Raw genomic sequence first — 20,830 nt, 5'->3', positions numbered from 1 at the left:
CAAACAGAAATAAACTAGTAGTAGGATCAAATATTTCAATTGTTTAAATTTCTGGGTTTATTAACTAGCCAGAAAACATAGAATTATAGAATATGAAATTACTGTCTATATTTAATTTTCACGTGACTTCAAATCTTACTGAAAAATCAGTATGGAGGGGCACCTGGGTAGTTCAGTTGGTTAAGCATACAACTCTTGATTTGGCTCAGATAGTGATCATGTGGAGGTGAGATCAAGTCCCATGCAGAGCCTGCTTAGGATTCTCTCTCTCCCTCTCTCTCTCTGCCTCTCCCCCACTTGAGTGCAAGCTCTCTCTCCCTCTCTCTCTTTCAAAATAAATAAATAAACTTAAAAAAAAATCAGAATGGAGATAGAAAAACTTCAGAGTTGTTTAATTTAAATGACACTGCCTTAGTTCTTCAGCAGTGGATAGGAAAACTCGTCAGCAAATTTCCTGTGGTATTTTTCACAACTCAAACATGATATTGAAGGGGAGCAGAATTTTCCACCCTGAATATTTCTCTTTGGAAGAAGGATTATTGTGAACTGATTATTTTTAAGAAAGCAGATACAGGAGAAGCTCTGAAAACCCAGCAGAAGTTACCCTCCTATAAGACACATTTACATTTATAAAAGAAATCTCCATTTGTAAGTGTCCTTTCTGCTTTGTCAGGAAGAGTAAGAAAACTAAATCCCTAGAAAGTATTTTCAATTAAAGGACACAGACTTAAATCTGCATAACAACCTTACCTTTGTTTACTCTGATTTGCCTGATAACCTTCCATAACTGCCCCACCCTCACACATCTATTGTCTTTAGCTGGAGAAGGTATTTAAGGTGATGGTTTGAGCCACTTCAGGGAGTTGCTCATTTTTCCTGGATATCTCAGATATACAGGAGGTACACATGCTACTAAACTTTTGTTTTTCTCCTGTTAACCTGTCTTTTATTACCTGAGTGGCTCAGCCAAGAACCTAGAAGGGTAGAAGAAAAAGTTGAAGAAGGAAATAGATGGTGAAGCTGGCCAAATAAATTTTGATAACAAATAGACTTTAATTTTGTCTACTGCCTAATTTATCCATAGATCTAAATGTTGAAATGTTAAGTGTTTATATTCATGACCACTTTCTTCCCTGTGTGGAGATGGTTTTTTTACAAATTCCTAAAACTATGGAAGGTCCCTCCTTACAGTAGCACAGATATGCCAGAAGAACAAGTTCATCATTACTTTCAAAAATGAAAAAGCAACTCAAATCTGAGTCAATTCTAAGGAAGAGGCAAAGAGCTTTTCAGATTTGCATATGAATCACATCTTATAAAAGAGTTTCCTGCTTTCTAAGGTGACATGATAAATGACACCAGTTATTCTGGATTGAAATGTGCCAGTTAATACAGGTTAGAGAGAAGGTGGGGCTTAGGTGCAGGTTCTGGTCCTCAACCCAAAAAGACCAGTTATTGTATTTGTCTACTTTCTTCATGGGAGAAAAAGGAAGTAAGTCAATGTCATAATTAAAACTCTAGTACTAGATCAGAGGAAAGCAAAAATAAGATGAAAACCTGCCAGTATAGAAATAATCTCTATAAAAATTAAATAAATTACACCCAGAATTTTATAATTAGTTAGATACGGAAGGAAGAAAGTACTAGAGCATTGGCAACTAATATAAAAATTCTGATAGGACTCAGGCAGAAGTCACTGAAAGGTATCATTTTCCAGAGAATATTCTAGTGAAGTTACAGGAACCCTGAGGGGAAATGAAGCTAAGGGCACGTATCTGAAGTAAAACTTTATAAAGGGAATTCAATTGACAGACTTCTAACTTGGGTCCAAAAAGTCCAGGTTCATAAAGACTTGTAGTTGAAAGGCTGGTGGTAGGTATTCCATTTTGGAGACTGAGCAGAGAGCTTTGATCCTGGAGTATTTGACAGTGCTAAACTTAGTCTTGTTCCCCTATGGAAAAAGACACCTATCAGGAAAGAAGTTTATTAGTAAAATAAAAAGACAAATTTCTATTCATAGTTTTGACTATTTGGGCGGAAGTTCTAGAATTACAATTTCAAAAAAGGAAAAGAAATGAGACTTGTTATAAAATAAGCCTACATTTCAATAAGATGGTTTTTCCCTCGTGAAAAATTGAAACTCATTTCAAATTTTGTGATTTTGTGTGTGTGTGACATACAAAAGTATGTGTTTTCATCTTAAAACAAAATGAAACCAAAAAAATAGTTCACATATATATTGAAGTAAATTATTTTGCAAAAATAAAATCAATTCAGATTTTAAAAACTGGCCTTTATGGTATAATGGAATAACAACAGTAATGTTAAATTTTGAAAGCAACTATTCCTGACAGAATTCCATATTTTTCCCCTTTCAGATCAAATGATTTATAACAAATTAAGATATACATGAAAGTCGTTGGGGGGACATGTAATTTAAACATAAATTAGATCCAATACTTTGGACACTGGAGAATCTTTAGCAAAGCGAGTACTTCAAGAAATAAATGGGGTAAATTACTCTCATAAAAGTATCATAAAATTATTTTAAATCTCAAAAAGATTTCTACTATACAGCTTGTAACTTATAGCTAAAACAAAACTAGAGCCTCCTTGAGGAGTGAACTAAACAAAACAAACAAACAAAACTACATATTTTCTGACATATAAAAAAACTTCTCTTTTATGACATGCAAAACTTGCCACTTTCCACCAAACAGCCCATTCCTAGGAAGGCCTTGGAAAAAAATCATTTCCATTGATCCAATTTATCCATTTATAAAGATTTTCTAGAGTGAAGCAAAAAGAGCCAAAATTAAAGTATTAGAGTCACTGACATATACCACTTGCTTTCAGGACAACCTTGATTAAATGAGGTCAGCTGGTTTTGAGGTAGCTGTTCATTCATTCATTCACTCACTTATTCATTCTGTGAGTTTTGACTGCTTTTCTTTCTTTCTTTCTTTCTTTCTTTCTTTCTTTCTTTCTTTCTTTTTCTTTTATATTCTATTTTTTAGGTCATCTCTACATCCAACATGAGGTTGAACTCACAAACCCGAGATCAAGAGTCACATGCTCTGCTGACTGAGCCAGCTAAGAACTCCTTGACTGCTTTCTATTTGCCAAACACTATGGTGAGTAGTAAAGAGAAAATGCTTAGAATACGCAGCCCTTGTTTTCAATTCTATGGGAGAAATGTGCAAAGTGATACAACTTTACATATGTCCTCTAATAAAAGCAGAAAGGTATAATAGTGAAATAATAGTTTACTTAGGTCCTACCAATTCTCCCCTTCATGAGATACATACAGCTAGCTGAAGTTCAGATTACCCACCAATATTATAGAGTATGGCACTTTATTTTCCTTCAGAAGAAATGGGTTTCATGGAATGTTAGGATGCATTTGCTAAGAAAAATTCAGAGGAACACCCCTCCCCTTCATCTCCCCCCACTGGGCCCCAGTCAGAAAACCTATCAATCAAAATTTTGAAGGGTTCTCTGTCTTGGTACTGGGTGAGATAGTGTAAGCCATCTCCCAACTCAAGGAATGAATCAGCTATGCTGTGTGTTGCTTTATTTATAGGTGGTTCCAACCCAGGAAAATGCCAACAGATTAGCACCTGCAAAGTATGTAAGCATGAATGTAGTGTCATTGTGGTGGATTAGAATCTACTCACAATTTCATGTTCTTCTCTATGTGTGTATACCATGGCTGTGTTAAACAACAGTGGTCACATGACTTGCTTTGGCCAATTAAAGGTACACGGAGGCAATGTGTGTCTCTACTCAACAGAAGATTTAAGAGGCAGCCTATGGCTTGGCATATTCTCTTTCTCATTTATGATACAGAAATGCCCCAGATAATGGTTGCTCCATTGGCCTGAGTTCCAGAATGAAGACAGTATGAAGTGACGTGCAGTTGGCTCTTGAGAGACTTGTGACACCAGGGAGAAATGAACCTTTGTCGACAGACTGTGGTCACTCTCCCAGCATAAACGTAAGATATTACTATCTGAGGTAATATAATCATTCCCCTTCAGCACTGTCAACATTTCCCATACTTATTATGTTTTCCTTATGAAGAAGTAAAAGAAGATTTATTCTAAAATAAGAGGTATCAGTTACTCTTTCTTATTTTGGATTTTTCCTATAAATAATTTTGCTTCACTGTATGAACTTTTCAGGTTATGAGCACATACTCTGAAATGCCCCAAATTAAATTCCACTCTGTCCCTTACAGCTGTGTGATCTTGGGCAAAGAACTTCATTTTCTGTGCCTCATATTCCTCTTGCATAAAATGGAAAAAGTAATAGTTTACCACCGAGAGGATGTTGTAAGGATTACCTGAGTTAGCACAGGCAAAACAGAGAAGTATCTGGCACATGGCAATGCTTTGGTTATTAATGTCTACTATGAGTATTACTATTATTTGCCATAAATATTATTTGACAAGATATTTATGGTTTCCATAGGTAATACGTGCAGTTTTAAATTTTACATCTTTCTGAACTCAATTCTAATCCATTAAAAAATCCGGTTGACTCTACATTCAAAATGCATCCAGAGTCTAAATAAACCAAATGATATCACTTCTGCACTCAAAATTCGCAGTGGCTTCCCAATATTCCCAGAGTAAACTGAGTCCTAACAACAGCCAATTATGCCCTCCAAGTTCTGCATAAGGCCAAAAGCCTCTGAACCATCTCTAATCTCATCTCCTGCAGCTACCTCTTCACTCAATCTACTCCAGACAACTGTCCTTCCCCTCTTCCTTAAACACTCCAGGAAATGCTTTTGCTCTTGAGTATTTGCTCTAGTACCTTCCTCTGCCTGGAACGCTCTTCTTCCAAGCATCTGCACTACCAAGTTCCTCACCTTCTCCACAGCTTTCTCCAAATGTCACCTTCTTAATAAGGCAAACAGATCATCGTTTTGAAATTGTTAACTCTCCTCCCCACACCCCAACACACTTGACACTTGTGACTCCCCTTAATCTTGTCTACATTTTCTCTTTTTATTTTTGCTAAGGCACTTATCACCTTCTGTCATACCATGTGATTTGCTTATGATACACATTTATAATTAATATCTTTTATTTCTATAAAAATGTAAGCTTCATTGGGTAGAGTCTGTAGGGGAGCAAAATTTGCCACCCCAAAATAGGTCTCTTTGGCGTGTGAATTATTGTAGGCCAATTATTTTTAAGAAACAGAAAACTCAAGAAGTTTTTCTTTTTGCTTCCCCACTAACTGCCTAAAAGAATTTAGACAGAGGATCTGTTCCAGGATAGGAGCTATCATCATAGATAACTACGGTATAAAACGAACTACCTGTGGTAGACAGAGAGAAACCTAGCAAAGTCCCCCCTCTGTGGCATTGTCTCCTTATGGCCCAGCACACATTTGTTTACCAAACATTTGCCCTTTTCATATTCCTATGAATTGCCTTCCTCCTTTTTGAAGTCTTATACTCCATCCTCTTCTGCCTAGCTCTGGAGAGCATAGAAGCCTCAGCTGCCTGTGGGCCTCATATTCTTCTGGAGTACCTGCATGTACGTAATTAAATCCGATTTTCTCCTGTTAATCTGTCACATGTCATTTAATTCTTACCAGCCAAAAGAATCTTAAAGGCTGAATGAAAATCTTTCCTCTCCAACAGGTCCTTTGTTTTATTCACTGATTTCAAGCAATTAGAGTAGTGCCTGGCACATGATAGATGGTAAATAAATATTGTTAGTTGAGTGAACCCACAAGTTGAGCAAATGTGTAAATTTCCTTTTTACAAACAAAATGTTTATTTAGCAGTTAACTATGCCATCATAAAAAGTTAACTTCTAAGAAATTATGCCTATTAAAAGAGATAAAGTGCTAACAAGTAAATAAAGCCCAAATGATGAGGTGTAGAGACAGAATGAGCGATTTTGTATTCATGCAGATTCTACATTTGGATTGAAGAAGGTCAGTTATTTCAGGCTAATAAGGAAATCATGCGCTCAGAAGCCCTGAGACTGTAGCACTGTTTAGATCTGTACTTTAATATTTAATTTCATATATTTCCTGAAGGAAACTGATTAATAATTGCAGCCAGTGAAGCATATACTTTAAAAGATTGACCCCCGCAAGCTGTTGTTTTTTGAAGATTAAAATAGTACCTTTTTTCTTATAAAACAAGTCACTGATGTGACATCTTTCTAACTTCACAGAGCTGAAAATAAACGGAGGAAAATATGAAAGATAGCTAATTAGCCACATGCTTTGCAGGATTTTTTGTTTTTATTTTTGTTTTGAGATAACAACAAAGTGGATTGGTGCACATTTGGAAACTTTGAGTTGATCCTTATAAATATTAATGTGAAATTATTATGCTTTTCAAAATTCCTTTCTATTTTAACCAATTTGCCTCAAACCCAAGAACATTGTTAACTCTCAAACTCTAGCTCATATACATTTATCAAAGAAGAAGGATCGAGGATAATAAAACCAGCACCAAATACAGTTTCTACTGCGCAGCCCATCAGCATCCTCATATGTGTGTCCAATCAGTGGCTCCAGCTTAGTTTAGGAAATGAACAGCTGGAGGCTATCCACAGAAAGTATAATCTTTTAAGGACGATGAATAAATGAAATCTGATGCAGTAAATTGTTTGAGGAGAAACACAGTGGTTCTATTTCTCCTCAGTGCCCTTTTAATTTAAGCTTGTCCTTCATCTTCCATGAAAGCCTTCTGTGTCTTCGTTATAGCCTTCTTCCCTCTTCAATTTTTAAATTCTTAATGGAAACCAATAATTACTTCCAAGAGATTTGGCTTATAGTCAAATTTCCTATAAACACCTTCATATTATTAATCAAACTGCAAACGATAAAAGAGAATTAGTAGCTATGAATGCTTCTGAAAAGTTAAATGGAATGTACAGAGGGCTTATGCACTTTGGGTTAGCTACATTTGTACGCTTTATTAGAAATAAAAATGCTGTCAAATATTCTTAAACTTATAATCAGATTTCTACTAGCAGGCAGAATTAACTGTTAGAATAAAAGAAAAAAGATAACTGGTCTTTTCCATGCTTACTGAGGGACACTTCAAATAGAAATTTTAAAAATTTATATTAAGGATACTGAATTGTTTTCTTTCAATGTAGTAGTTTGGCTTCCACACAAAAAATACTCAAACTGTCCAAAAAAAAAAAAAAAAATACCCTGAAACCCAAGAAACTTACACTGAAAATAAAAACTCTCTACCCTATTGACAACTTGCAATTAGCAGTTTCATCATTAATGAGAAAAAGTGTCTCTGGATCTGCAAGAAGAATCTGAAGAGGAATATAATAGAATTATCAAAGGTTAAGGAATTCTCAGGCTTTACATCAGGAAATTTCTTCCATTGGAGCCAGTGAGAGGTAAAATCTAGAGTTGAAATGCTTTGGATCAAATGAACCTTGACATAGTACTATAATCTGAGACCAATCACAGTAGAAGATGAGCAGTGCGTTCAGACATTTAGATGTGACACTCCTGGTTATGGCTTGCCCAGCTGAATTAGTATCAAATAAAACAACTATCCCAGGCCTTTTTACACTCTGGCAACAAAGATCCCAAAGGAACTTAAAGCTTTAAAGCAGATATTTGTCAGGGTTGATGCAGCCCTTCCCTAGTCACCTTGCTAGGACAATGAAAAAGAAAAAATTAGCTATTAACAGCTGTGTCCTGATTGCTACTTTTTCCTTTTGAAACAATTATGAATTGGGCACTATTTTCTGAAATTAATTGATACTACGGACTGAGTCTCCAGGCTTTCTTTTGAGAAGCAAACCCATAGCTATTTAGTAATTAGAATGACAGTTCTAAAATTTTGCAAGGAAATCCCTCTATCCCCCCATCCCCATTTTTAGTGCTTTAAATCACAGAATAGTTCTCACTGGGAGGAAGCCTGTTTAAAATAATCTGTGGGGCTTTTAAAAATTATGCATGTCCTGAAATTCCCCATATAGGTGCTTCCTCCTCAACACCTACTTTTTAACAATTATTAGAACTTCAGGATCCTAGTATGAGCTGTTACAGTGATGCAAATATTACAATGGAAAAGAAACACCATTCTCGAAATTATCTCCCAGGTCTACCCCACAGAAGTAGCTATTCAGACCATTTCTTCAAAGGGAACATAAGAGTAGCCATTATATTCACTCAAAACAGAACAGGAAAATCCAGCTGCCTTACCCTTTTGGTTCACCTCATGGATCTGATTCTCTTAAAGCCACAGGAAATAAGCTTGACAGAATGGCATCAGGCAGGCCTGGGTTTGAATCCTAAATTCTGCTTATTTAAGTTTTGACCTTTAACGTATCCCTTTACTTCCATGAATCCCAGGTTTCTCATCTGTAGCAAAGGTCTGACAACCACCTTGTCGGTTTACTATGTGTATGTGAGGCGACATATTAAAAACACACAGCACCATGCTTGGTGCAGAATGTGCATTCAACACCTGTTAACCTATACTCCCTTGGAAATTGAAATAATACCTCGCTGTTATATGCCACATTTTGAATTCCTGAAGTGTTTTCACAAGTGTTATCTCATTCACTTCTTAGAAGAAAGAAGGAAAGGAAGGAGGCAGTGATGGGTGAGGTTAACAACTATTATCCCACTTAAAGAAACAGTATGGAAAAGTTGGTAGGGTATCCCAGGTCACACAGAACCTGACAATGTTTCAGATTCTGGAAATAATTTGGCTCAACCTATTCTTTTAACAAATGAATAGATACAAGTTCAGAGAACTTCAGGAGAAAGTTAAAACCAAACTGTTCTGTTTTCTAGTACAGTTGTCTTCTAACTATACCCCTTTGTTTCCTCACATGTTGGGTTCCAGCCAGACAGCAAGGTTGGTAGGAGAAGACAGTGCATCTATTTCCCCCAGAGCTTGGGAGAAAAAAAGTATTTACATTATTCTAGAATAGTCAGGAACTTCTCCCAAAATCCTGACCCTTGGCTACTTTCCATATCCACATCTGGGGTAGTATTATCAGCCTGAAAAATCAAAAAAGCGATAATATGAGTAAGCCCACATGTATAATTATGTTTTGTAATTCTATATTCTAAAATAGTATTAAGCCCTAAAATAAAATAAGGCTAAGAAGACCAACACAGTTAGAACTTTCCCCATGTTGACACTTTTAACATTTGCAAATTTAAAATGAAAAATTAATTTAATATATATTGTTTAATAATCTCTGCTTTACTGGTGTCCTAATCACTGGTGCCCAGTTGGCCAACTAGATAATCCAGCACTTTCTATACATTTGTCTTCAGCTCCTGAACACCCTGACTAGGGCTGAGTCCCTTCTCCAATCCTTTTTTCTCCTTAGTCCTATTATTTGTTCCATGTATACCTTCTGCCTCGGATTCCATAGAGATAAGGACTCCCTGCCTTACCAACCCCAAGGCTAAATCCGGACTGATGAATTTGCTGTATCACTGAAAGAGGATTTTAAAAGATAATATCTTGATGGTATAAAGTTATCTATGGTGCATCAAAATACTGCAGCTGGAGGTAAACATTACATTGTAAATCCTCAGTCATAGAATTTAACTTTGGGACAGCAAGTGGCCTCTTGGTTTTGGAAGTCTAGATTCAGTGCAGAAAAATTACACGAGAAAGGAATATAAAAGCTAGTTAGATGGAGATAAATTTAATAGGTCATCATCCCTTTGCTTCCACCCCTCAAAAGTTGTAATGCAATCTAAATAAAAACCTCCTTGCTTCCTGGCCTGATGTTCCTCATACACATTACCCTGCCTGTGTTTGGTCATCAAACTCATAGATTTCTCATCTATCAAGATGAAGCTTACTTTTCCACTGGACTATTTGATTCACCATGATGCCCTCTGCTAACTGCAATCATTTCCACTCGTATTCATAATTATCTATAATTACTTACAAGTAAGGGTGCAGCCATTGGCCTCCTACAAGCTTTCCTTCTCTAAGCATTTTAAATTAATGTGGGGATGATAATTTTAAACTTCTATTAAACATTCTTAATTTATTCTTATTTAAATTAGCACAGAGTTCTACCCCTTATATTTTTAATAATATTTACAAGTTATTTTTAACATGATATATGATTCTTTACCTAAATATCCATTTTTCATATTTCTGATTATTTACATTGATACTATAAATACAGTTCTATTTAGAACATGTGTGTCCTGTTCGAAAAAGCTCGTGTATCTTTTCTTACAGGTCCATTTTCCATTTCTTCCTTTTCTGTAGCCCTAACCATGTGCGTCAAAAAGTATTAAGTAATTGCACAATTGACATGCTGGTATTTTTCTCATCTCTGCGTTCATTCCCCACAGGCCCAGCACCTCTGCCCTCACCTTAATCAGGAGAAGGCAGGATTGTTTAGGGCACTGACTAAATCTCGGCTGCAATAAAGGCAAATACATCTCTGTCTTGAGTAAACACTGAAAAAGGAAATTGGAGCTCCAACAGAGACACCGACCTTTTGCCTAACTTGTGCCTGGACTTTCAGTCTCTCTAATCCTGCAGGTCGTCACCCCATATGCAACCTGCTGGATGGCTACTGTCTGACAAAACGCCCAGTCTTGTCTCCTCTACCCAGCCTTGAACTTTTGCTGCCCATATCTAAGAGTGATTGCTTGGCTCAAAACACATTTCCAAAGAAGACTTTTTCAATTAGTACTATTGAATTCCTTCCTTCCTTCCTTCCTTCCTTCCTTCCTTCCTTCCTTCCTTCCTTCCCTCCCTCCCTCCCTCCCTTTCCTTTTTCTCCATCCTATCTCAAAGCAAAATATAAAGAGATAAGTAACAGCTGTGAACTTTACCTTGACTATGTCATAACATCACCATCTTATTATATTTTTAAATGCTTCTTTCTAGACCTTTTTCTACAATATCAATTTCATATTCCAATATATTCTTTTTGCCATTTACAACTCTTCGTTTTGCTTCTTACAGTCTTTGTTCTCCTCCTGTCATCATCTTAGTTTATCTTGTCCTTAAGGCATGTCTCCTAGTCTGTGGATGGTTTTGCTTTGAAAGGTGACCTACTCACTTCACTGTTTTTCTCCAAAGAAACCTGGGTATCAAAAATGCCTCCATTTACTACACCAGGCTTTCTTCTGAAGAACACTTAGTACAGAGCTGTTGATAGCACATAGAACAATGGTAAGATCCTCCTAAGAGTACTTGGCAAAATGAAATACAAAGCTGACGTTAGGGTTGAATTTATAAACTAGGCACACTATGAATGCGATTAGCAACTGAGCAAGCAAGACAAATCCCAGTGGGAGAAATATATCATCTAAGATTAATACAGTTGACTCTTGAACAACATGAGGGTTAGGGGCACCAATTCCCATACAGTTGAAATCTGCATATAATTTTTGACTTCCCCAAAACCTAGCTAGCCTAAAACAGTAGTAGCCTACTGGAAGTCTTGTCAATAACATAAACAGTTCATTACCACATATTTTGTATGTTATATGTGCTATATATTATGTTCTTATAAAGAAGTGAGCTAGAGTAAAAAATGTTAATAAGAAAATCATAAAGAAGAGAAAATATATTTGCAGTGCTGTACTGTATTTATTGAAAACAATCTGCATATAAGTGAACCTGTGCAGTTCAAATCCTTATTGTTCAAGGGCCAACTGTACATTCAGCAAATACTTACTGAACAGTTGTTCAGTATGTGCTAGGCACTGTTCTAGATGCTTGGGATGCATCAGTGAACAAAACAGACAAAGGTACAGGATTCAATAACATGGTAATGCAAAAACCGGAAAAGGTGATGAAGTTAGCCAACTGGATATCTAGAAAAAAAGTGTTCCAAGTAAAGAAAAACAAAAACAAAAACAAAAAGGCAGTAAGAAGGAAGGTGGGGCTGGAGTGGAATGAGCAACACAAATGGTGCTGGGGATATATCAGAGGAGCTGAAAGGTAAGGAGATGTCAGAGAAGAGTGTCAGGATGGGAAATCATAGAGGGCCATGTTGACTATTATAAAAACTTGGGGTTTCATTCTGTTTCAAATTCTAAACTATTGCACAACTCTGTGCAGAGAAGTAACACAACCAAACTCAGGTTTGGGCAGGATAAGTCTGGCCACTGAAATGGCGCAAGGATCAAGCAGGGATTCTGGTTAAGCAGCTGGTACCATGATGCAGGTGAGTGATGACAATGGCTTTGACCAGTGTGGCAGCAATGAGAAGTGGTTGCCCTCTGACTACATTTTGAACATAAAGTCATAGATTACAGGTATGGGAGAAAGAGACTGAAATCAAGGATGACTCCAAGATGTTTCATCTGGAAACTGGAAGAATGTGCTTTTCATCATCTGAGCGAGTTAAGATATCTGAGACAGCCTAGAGGAGAGTGTGGGGGGAAGATAAGAAGTTTAATTTTGGGCATATGGACTTTGAAACTTTATTAGACATCCAAGAATTTAGACCATAGTCATCCTAAAAGACAAATCTCTCTCTTCTCCCCTTTAAGTCCTCCTTTTCCCAGTTACTGTTCCTCTCTAGGTCCAAGTTAGTAATTTCCTACAGAAAATACTCTGCTTGGAGCTTCCTGGTTTTGTTCATCCTTGGTCCAACCTATAGTCATGTTCAATAGAAAGGCAGGATATATTGTATGATTTCCAAGATAAAACATATTTCATTGTTGAACTGATTTTGCTAGTAAGCCATAATATATAGACTATGTCATGGAATTATAGGCTTTTAGGAATCTCAGGAGGAATCTACAGGAAGCTCCTTTTTTTACACTGAAAGAAGCTAAAGTCTGGCAAGGATAAATGACTTTGAAAGGGTCATTCATATAGTTATTACAGAGCTAGAGGTAGAACCCAGGAATCATGCAATCTACTTGAGCATATGGCCCCTCAGTTGATCACATGCTTTTGCTGTTATGCATATGCTACAATATTCACATTCTATCTCCATGTTTTTATTTGGAAATATAATTAAATGCCAGACTGTTAGCATAAGGTTACCACTTTCCTGGCCTTGAAAACCAAACTTTTTTTCTTTTCCTTCCTTTTCTAACTAAATGCATTTTGAGATCTTTGGTTAACCTCAAGATGAATAGAAGTATAGATTGTAAAACGTCAAGTAGATAAATGATCTGCCCCAATAAGATGGTCTGGGATTTAAACCAGAGAAAATGTAACTTCTAACTTTTAAAGACATTTAAATGAGTAGAGCTGGGCTATATAAAAACTATGACATTACAATAGTTCTGAAAAATCATTTATGGAAACAGTGCCGGACTATTGCAATTTTGAAAAAGAATTTACAGCAGCATTTTTTTTTTTCTACTACACATCTAGTTATAATTTCAGACTGAAAAGTTTGGGGTCAAATGAGAACAAATAATGGATTAAATCCCACCCAGTTAGGTAATACTGAATAGCTTTCATTATAACCATCTATAGTTACATGAAATGGAAGATTATTGGTTTGGTTATCATTTTTAAGCTCTACTTTCTATATCTTCTTCAGGAAATCCTCATAAGGCCTGATGTTTATTGGACTCACAAAGAAGGCATTAGATTTATCGAGAACTGCAAATCCTTCTATTTAGCTCTGACAGTATAGACATAGCCTAGACTTCTTTACAGTGATTAGTCAGCTGCACAATAATCTTTAAATAGAATTATAACTTACTTTGGAACTTCCTCTCAACCAGGTTCTCTCATTACATTAATGAGCCAAATAGGGATTAATGGCGATTATAGCAAATCAGTACGTGAAATTGTTGAAGCTGTGTTTTTAAGCACTTCCGCCTTTGCCTTTCTGCTTCTCAATCTTCAGTCGTGGCTCTCTCCTTTGCATGCAACATGTTCAACATGCAACTCACTCACCAAGCCGTGTTGTTGCTCATTCTTCTCGCCTGCCCTGAACGCCTCAAATCACAATTCTCCATCCTCAAATCAATGACTTTTACAAATTATCCTTTTCAGCTCAGGAAAGTGATTTATTAAAAATTTAATGTAGGCAGATAATCTACTGAGAAATTAATTTGTTTTATTTCAAAGTTGTAGTCATTAAGGAAAAAAAAGAGGGAAAATTGTGTCTCTAAGACTACAACAAGAAATTATTCCTAAAGACAGAGCTCTGCTTAGAGCAAGAAGTGGGAAACAGAATTTTTGTGTGTGTTTCAGAACCAGCAAGAAGAATTTTTAGGCTGGGATGGGCTAAAGGCAATTCATTAAGCAGCCCTTGGTTTCAAGGCTTAGGTCATTGTATACATGGGTCACATAGTAACTTGCAGCTTGCAGAAATAGAGACTTTTGACAGTCAAAACAGAAGGGCCACTTCTGAGATTATGTAATCACCATCCAACTTGTGTGTAGGCAGAGAGAGGGGTTCTCTTGCAACAACAAGTGACCAATACTGAAAGTCCTGCCATATGTGTGTCTGTAGGGCAAGGATGGGTGTTTGAGCTGAACTTAATTTGATTTAAACAAAGATATATGTTAGTGCCTGCACCAATGTTTTAAAAGAATCCTACTTGTTGTTTACAGATAATAGGCCCATAAATAACACAAAGTAGAAAAAGAAAAAACCAAAAATGATCACATTATTTTAAGTCTTTGATGAGGTAAAATGAGTCCAACACCTTTTCCATTTTTTGAACTTTGTGAATTTCTTAAAGGGTTCCACTGTTTTCTTGTATCTAAAATTTTATTTTTGTTTAAATTGAAATGTATGTGATAATGGATCAAGATTTAGAGGTAAAAACCAAATCACATTTCTATTAATAAAGAAAGGCTATAGAAAAAAGTGTCTGTGACAGGGAAAAATAAAATGTCACTATGTCCCCAACCATCTAAACCAAATGCTTAATTAAAAACTTAGTTGGAGCCACTCAGTCCACTCATTCTACTTTCCAAAGTGAATGTTATAGAGCCAAACAATATTGATACAAAGGCATCATCTTGTACAGAATTTATATATATTTTGTTAAATTTTTGCAGCTTTTAAACTGGATAGTTTTCCAAAGCTTGCAGATCAAAGGCTGGAGTGTGATATGATGTATTAAGCATATTGCACATGCAATAAGATGAAGGGTAGCAGAGAGAGTTTTGATAAGCTTTATCAATCACAGAGGGCTTTGGAAATCTTTGATCAGAAAAGTTATTAGGCCAAAAGATAACTCTATACAGCTACTTGAGATGAATACATGTACCTCTTTGCCCTCTCCCTGAAAAATATATCAGTCTTGGTACATAATAAAGGTCTAAAAATCTGTTGTACTGAATTATAGTGAAAATGAGTTGAAGTAATCATCAGCATCATTCTCAGTAGCCTAACTGCAATTCTGCATGAAGAGTTATCCTGCCCCCAAAGGAAAAGGCAATATTTATCTAATTTCCACACCTGTTAATTTTCTGGTTAAGAAGAGACAGAAACTTGTTACCACATTAAAGCAATTTTCATTATCAAGGAGAAGTTTCTAAAGTCCACCTGCCTTGTTTATAATTGACCATTCCTTTTTGGAAAAGATAAGGGAACAAGGAGGAACAGAATTTATCTTATCATTTATAAAAAATACATAACTTTTTGTTTATTTCATTTTAGTTGTAGGTGTACTAAACATCGTGAAGACACCTAAGATCTTAAAATATCATGAGGTTTCATAATATCTGAAATGCTTAGAGGTCTAGCATTCTGTGGCCTATAAAAGTGTTGGTACAAACCACGGTATGTTCAAAAGGTCACCAGAGAGGCAAATATAAAACAGTTTCCCTTCCTTCCACATATTACCTTAATAATTTTTTTTTTTAATTTTTTTTTCAACGTTTATTTATTTTTGGGACAGAGAGAGACAGAGCATGAACGGGGAAGGGGCAGAGAGAGAGGGAGACACAGAATCGGAAACAGGCTCCAGGCTCCGAGCCATCAGCCCAGAGCCCGACGCGGGGCTCGAACTCACGGACCGCGAGATCGTGACCTGGCTGATGTCGGACACTTAACCGACTGCGCCACCCAGGCGCCCCTCTTAATAATTTTTAATGTACAGAATGTGTCTTGTTATAGAGAGAAGGAATACCTTCACTGGCAGAACATTCAAGAAAATGTTTAAGCACATGACATAAGTTCTTTCCCAAAGTTGCCATCTATAAGCAGGCTTCAGAGAGAGCTCAATCTATTGCCATTAAAGGAAGCACTGAAAACCATAACCTGACTTATTCCAATCTGTAAAGTACCACTACTACTAGTCCCTCGTGAAGAACAGGAAGGATTAAACAGTCAGGATCAATGAATGCCTCCTATGGCTTGTGAGGGTCTTTCTTTTTCTCTCTTTTAAAATATCTGGGGGTGCCTAGGTGGCTCAGTCAGTTAAGCATCCAACTTCGGCTCAGGTTATGATCTCATGGTTGGTGGGTTCGGGCCCCTCATCAGGCTCTGCGCTGATAGCTCAGAGCCTGGAGCCTGCTTCAGATTCTGTGCCTCCCTCACGCTGTGTCTCCCCTACTTGTGTGTGCACGCTCTCTCGCTCTCTGTCTCCCTCTCTCAAAAATAAATAAACATTAAAATAAAATAATAAAATAAAATAAAATAAAATAAAATAAAATAAAATAAAATAAAATTAGATTAAATTAAATTAAAATAAAATAAAATAAAATAATAAAATATCTGATCTATATGCTGCAGAATCGTCCCTGTTATTATAGTCAACAAAAGTTTACAATGTATCTATCATAATCCCACAATGCAATGTAGGAAGTAGCAAATAAAATCCCTAGCTTTAATCATGAAGACAAAATTTATCTGCACAAAATATCCAAAGATCTATGAAAGACAGCATATAATCAAATCCTTTACTGAAGAGTATAGTTTATAATTTAGGTTAGTAAATTTACAGATAACAAACCTCAAGGAAGACTGACCCCTATAGAAACTAAACTTGAAGGTAGCCTTTCCAAAACAATTAATGAAGAAGAGTTGGGTAGAGCACTTCAGACAAGATAAATCCATGAACAAATGCATAAGACTTTACATGTAGACTTACATACAGGGTCTTACATTAGGGATACTGCTGATATTGAGCTAGTAGAAATGGGTTAGGCCAGGAGAAAGGATGAGATAAGGTTGGATAGGCAAAATATAACAAACTGAAGGCATTAAATCACTAAAATGAAAAGTCTGAACGCAATGCAACAGACCATGGCAACTGTTTACCTCATGTACCAGCAAGAGATCATTTTAGTTTTTATCAATCTGATTAAAATTTATGTATTGATTTTCAAGGCAACACAACACTTTTAAGTCTCTGTTAGATTATGTTGTGGATAAAGAAGGAGGGAGGGACACATTTCTAACTTCAAGGACTATCCTAATACCAACTTTGAGAGAATTTTTGAAAGCATCACCATTTGTAGTAACACAACTTGCCAACCTGTTATATACACCAGTTACACACACCTTGCTAATTCCTATACAAGTACCTTTGCTCTCAGTTTCCATCATAAGAAATACTCTTTCTCTTGTGTCAAAATTTTTTCCAGATTACAGTCATCCATGAAGCTCTAGTTTACATCTATTTTTCTCCAGCATATGTGTTAGAATCACTTCCAGCTATACTATACTCAACTCTCAAATTTGTAATACCTACAGTAACTTTTTTTTTTTTACCTCACTGGAAATAATTGTCATATTTGCTGTCTATTATGCACTCAACTATGTCCTCCCAAAATTCATGTTGTAGCCCTTCCACCCTGTGTGACTATATTTAGAAATAGGATCTTTAAAAAGGTAACTGATGTTAAATGAGATCAAAAGGGTAAGGCCTTAATCCACAGCAGTGGTGTCCTCACACTGAGGCAAAGAAACACCAGGAGTACAAGCACAGAGAAAAGCCCATATGAGGACACAGCAAGAAGGAAGCTATCTGTAAGTCAAGGAGAAACCCACCTGCACACACCCTGATCTTGGACTTCAGCCTCAATTACTATGAGGAATAATTTCTGTTGTTTAAGGCACCCAGTTTGTGGTATTTTTTTGTGGGAGCTCTGAAAAACTAATATACCACTTGTATTTAATTAATACTTATCTCCCTGTGTTGACTGACATGGAGGACAGGAAATAAAATTATCTAATTAAAAAAAAATCTCTCATAATGCTTGATATACTTATTTGTTGCAATAATATAAGATTATGTACCTGCATACATAAAGGAGTGAATTTCAGATTCTTACAGAGGAAAATACTTTTTAGGAAGATTTAAAATACTATAAGGATAGAAAAGTGAAAACACACTTAAGAATCCCAGGATAAAACAGGAAAAGCACATTGGAATGGAAATGATTTTGACGTGGGAGTCATAAAACCCTGACTTTGAATCCTGGCTCCTCAGTTAATAACTGTGCAGGCTGGTATTCAGTTTCATCATTTTACAAATTGGATAATAATAATACTTAATTTCCAGTATTATTATAATTAGAAGAAACTGCTAGGTCTGGACTCTAATTTCTGACACTTGCTTAACAAATGTTGGCTGTTTTGACAATTTTACATAGTACAATTAGAAAGGATATAGATTAGGGAAAGAATAAATCTGGGAAAAGGGGTAAATGTATTACAAGAGCCATGAGAGGCAGTGATGAAGTACAGAGAACAGGAAAAGAAAAAGCTTACTTGAGGGCAGAACAGCACTGCCAAGTGCAGTGCAGTCTAAAACCCTAACTTTTTAAACATATCTATCCACAGGGTCATGCACTTTTTTCCAGCAATGCTAACTAGCCTGGAAATAACAAAAGAAGAGAATGGTTGGACTTACACTGAGTTTGAGATTAGTCTGCAGAACAAGACCAAAATCAAAGAATGTATAGAAAGGATGAGAGTCCTATGAAATATTAGATACTTAGTCCATGTTGGATAAGGAAATATGGCAAGACAAGAAGGAACATAGCAAGAGACAGCATGGACAGGGAAGACATAATTCTTCCTGTTCCCATTTCAGTTGTTTCTGACTTCACTATGGCTTTTCAAAACTCCACACTTGATTACACCCAAACAGTGAATCAAACCAGGGTCCTCTACTCTGATCAATTATTTTCACAGCAATGGGATTTTGACTTTATGATCATCTGATTTCTTACCTATTGTCATGATACACAACAGTGAGACCTGTGGTCATTCAAAATATTCATCTACGATTTAAAATTCCCATTAAAATACTTTAGATTTTATGTGTATAAAGACAAAGCCTACTAATTGCTCTTATCCTTAAAGTAGCTATATTCTCAGCAGTGTAGAGTTTATATGATGTTAAATGCATACGTAGGAAAGCACACATTATGTCATGACATTGTGAAAAATGTTCTAATTATACAATCACCAAGGATGGCATTCCGTCTTCTCAGGGAGCATATAACATCCCAGTAGTTTTCTATTACAGCATCACTGATATGGGGTTGGCATAAAGAATTAGGTGCCCTCCCTTGATTCAAGGTTAACACATAGGAATCACAGAATTCATACTCCCATTGAGACTGGTTTGTCCTTTCTCATAACTTTTCCTCATCTAAATGAGTTATTTGATACCCTAGGAGCTCTTACCTTTAAATTATGACACCTTAAATATTCCTTTCTATAAGAATTTAGAAAAAACAGAAATACAATCAATGTTCTCTGTGTATCTAGGTAGAAGTTAATTATGCGAATTTGCTCAAGTGATTAGAGAGATTTTGATTTGTAAGAAATTTTCATGGAGGATTTAGAAATACTAAGTAAAAGTTCCACAGAAATGATAAATAATGATAAAAATGATGAATGTGTGATTTCTGCTGCATGAATTTTCTACTAGAAGCATGTTCGCTAGCTAGTGAGGTTCAATAAAAAAGCAAGCAAGGGAGAGAAGGTCACTTCTTGCTTCTTTAGACTGATAATAGCTTAAGAAAGAAAAATGATGTTTACCAGGATATTGACTTGATGACTTCCTCATTCCTTGCAAAAACATGTGCCTTAATATTATTCAACTGAACATATTTTTTGGATACTTAACAAAACTGAAGAATATTATAATTTACATAATGAATATCTCACACGTAAAATGTTTGTGAAATTTTCTTTAGAGAATTTCTAACTGAACTTGCTAAAGTAAAATAAATAATCCCTCAAAGCATCTTTCCCTGTGTCAAGTAAGGGTCTCCTTAGTCACATGATTCTTTATGTGCATGTATCCATTTATGCAATGGATGTCTCATATCAAAGACCACAAGATTAGTTAAAATAAATCTCAATGAATGCCAAATGGCTGAGACTTTTCCCTAGAACTGAGGCTGAAGCCACTTCCACATCAACTAACACATTTAATTTTTTAAATTTAAACTTTTTATTAATTACTTTAAAAAGAACAATATTAAACTCATTACTTGTTCACATAAATAACATCTTTATCATGAAAAATAACTATGTTTTCTAAAATAAATTAGAAAAGTGGCTTTTTTTTTGCATTTTTAAAAATCTCTTTAATGATTGGCTTGATAGAAGAGAGTGGGATTTTCATGTCTGCTACTGTATTCATCTGTTGAGATATGCTATTTTGGCTGAAATATATGAAGACAATCCTGACTCACACAGATAAATATTTGGAAAGGAATGGTATATTTTAATAGCATTTTCAGATAACTGTGGATATTCTTTTTTGATACTATACCAAATCTTGACAAGTGGCAGTTTCTAAAAGATTAGTTACAAGGTGGAATCTGAAACCATATCAATGAATTTTTCACTTTCTCTTACATTAATTGGGTTGAATGGGTTTTTTACCCATGCATAATTTTACAACCTCCTGCATTGGA

At 35.9% G+C, this 20,830-nt stretch overlaps 1 protein-coding gene across 1 annotated transcript in view; it reads right to left on the bottom strand.

Annotated features, from left to right (window-relative positions):
• The window catches only part of KCND2 (potassium voltage-gated channel subfamily D member 2), a 493,036-nt gene that overhangs the window by 383,345 nt on the left and 88,861 nt on the right, over nt 1-20,830 (bottom strand). The gene's annotated exons all lie outside the window — the stretch shown is intronic.

Source organism: Lynx canadensis, chromosome A2 (genome assembly GCF_007474595.2).
Source record: "Lynx canadensis isolate LIC74 chromosome A2, mLynCan4.pri.v2, whole genome shotgun sequence".
NCBI classification, from domain to species: domain Eukaryota; kingdom Metazoa; phylum Chordata; class Mammalia; order Carnivora; family Felidae; genus Lynx; species Lynx canadensis.
Note: the sequence above shows the minus strand (reverse complement) of the source record. Positions and strands in the feature narration are given on the sequence as shown.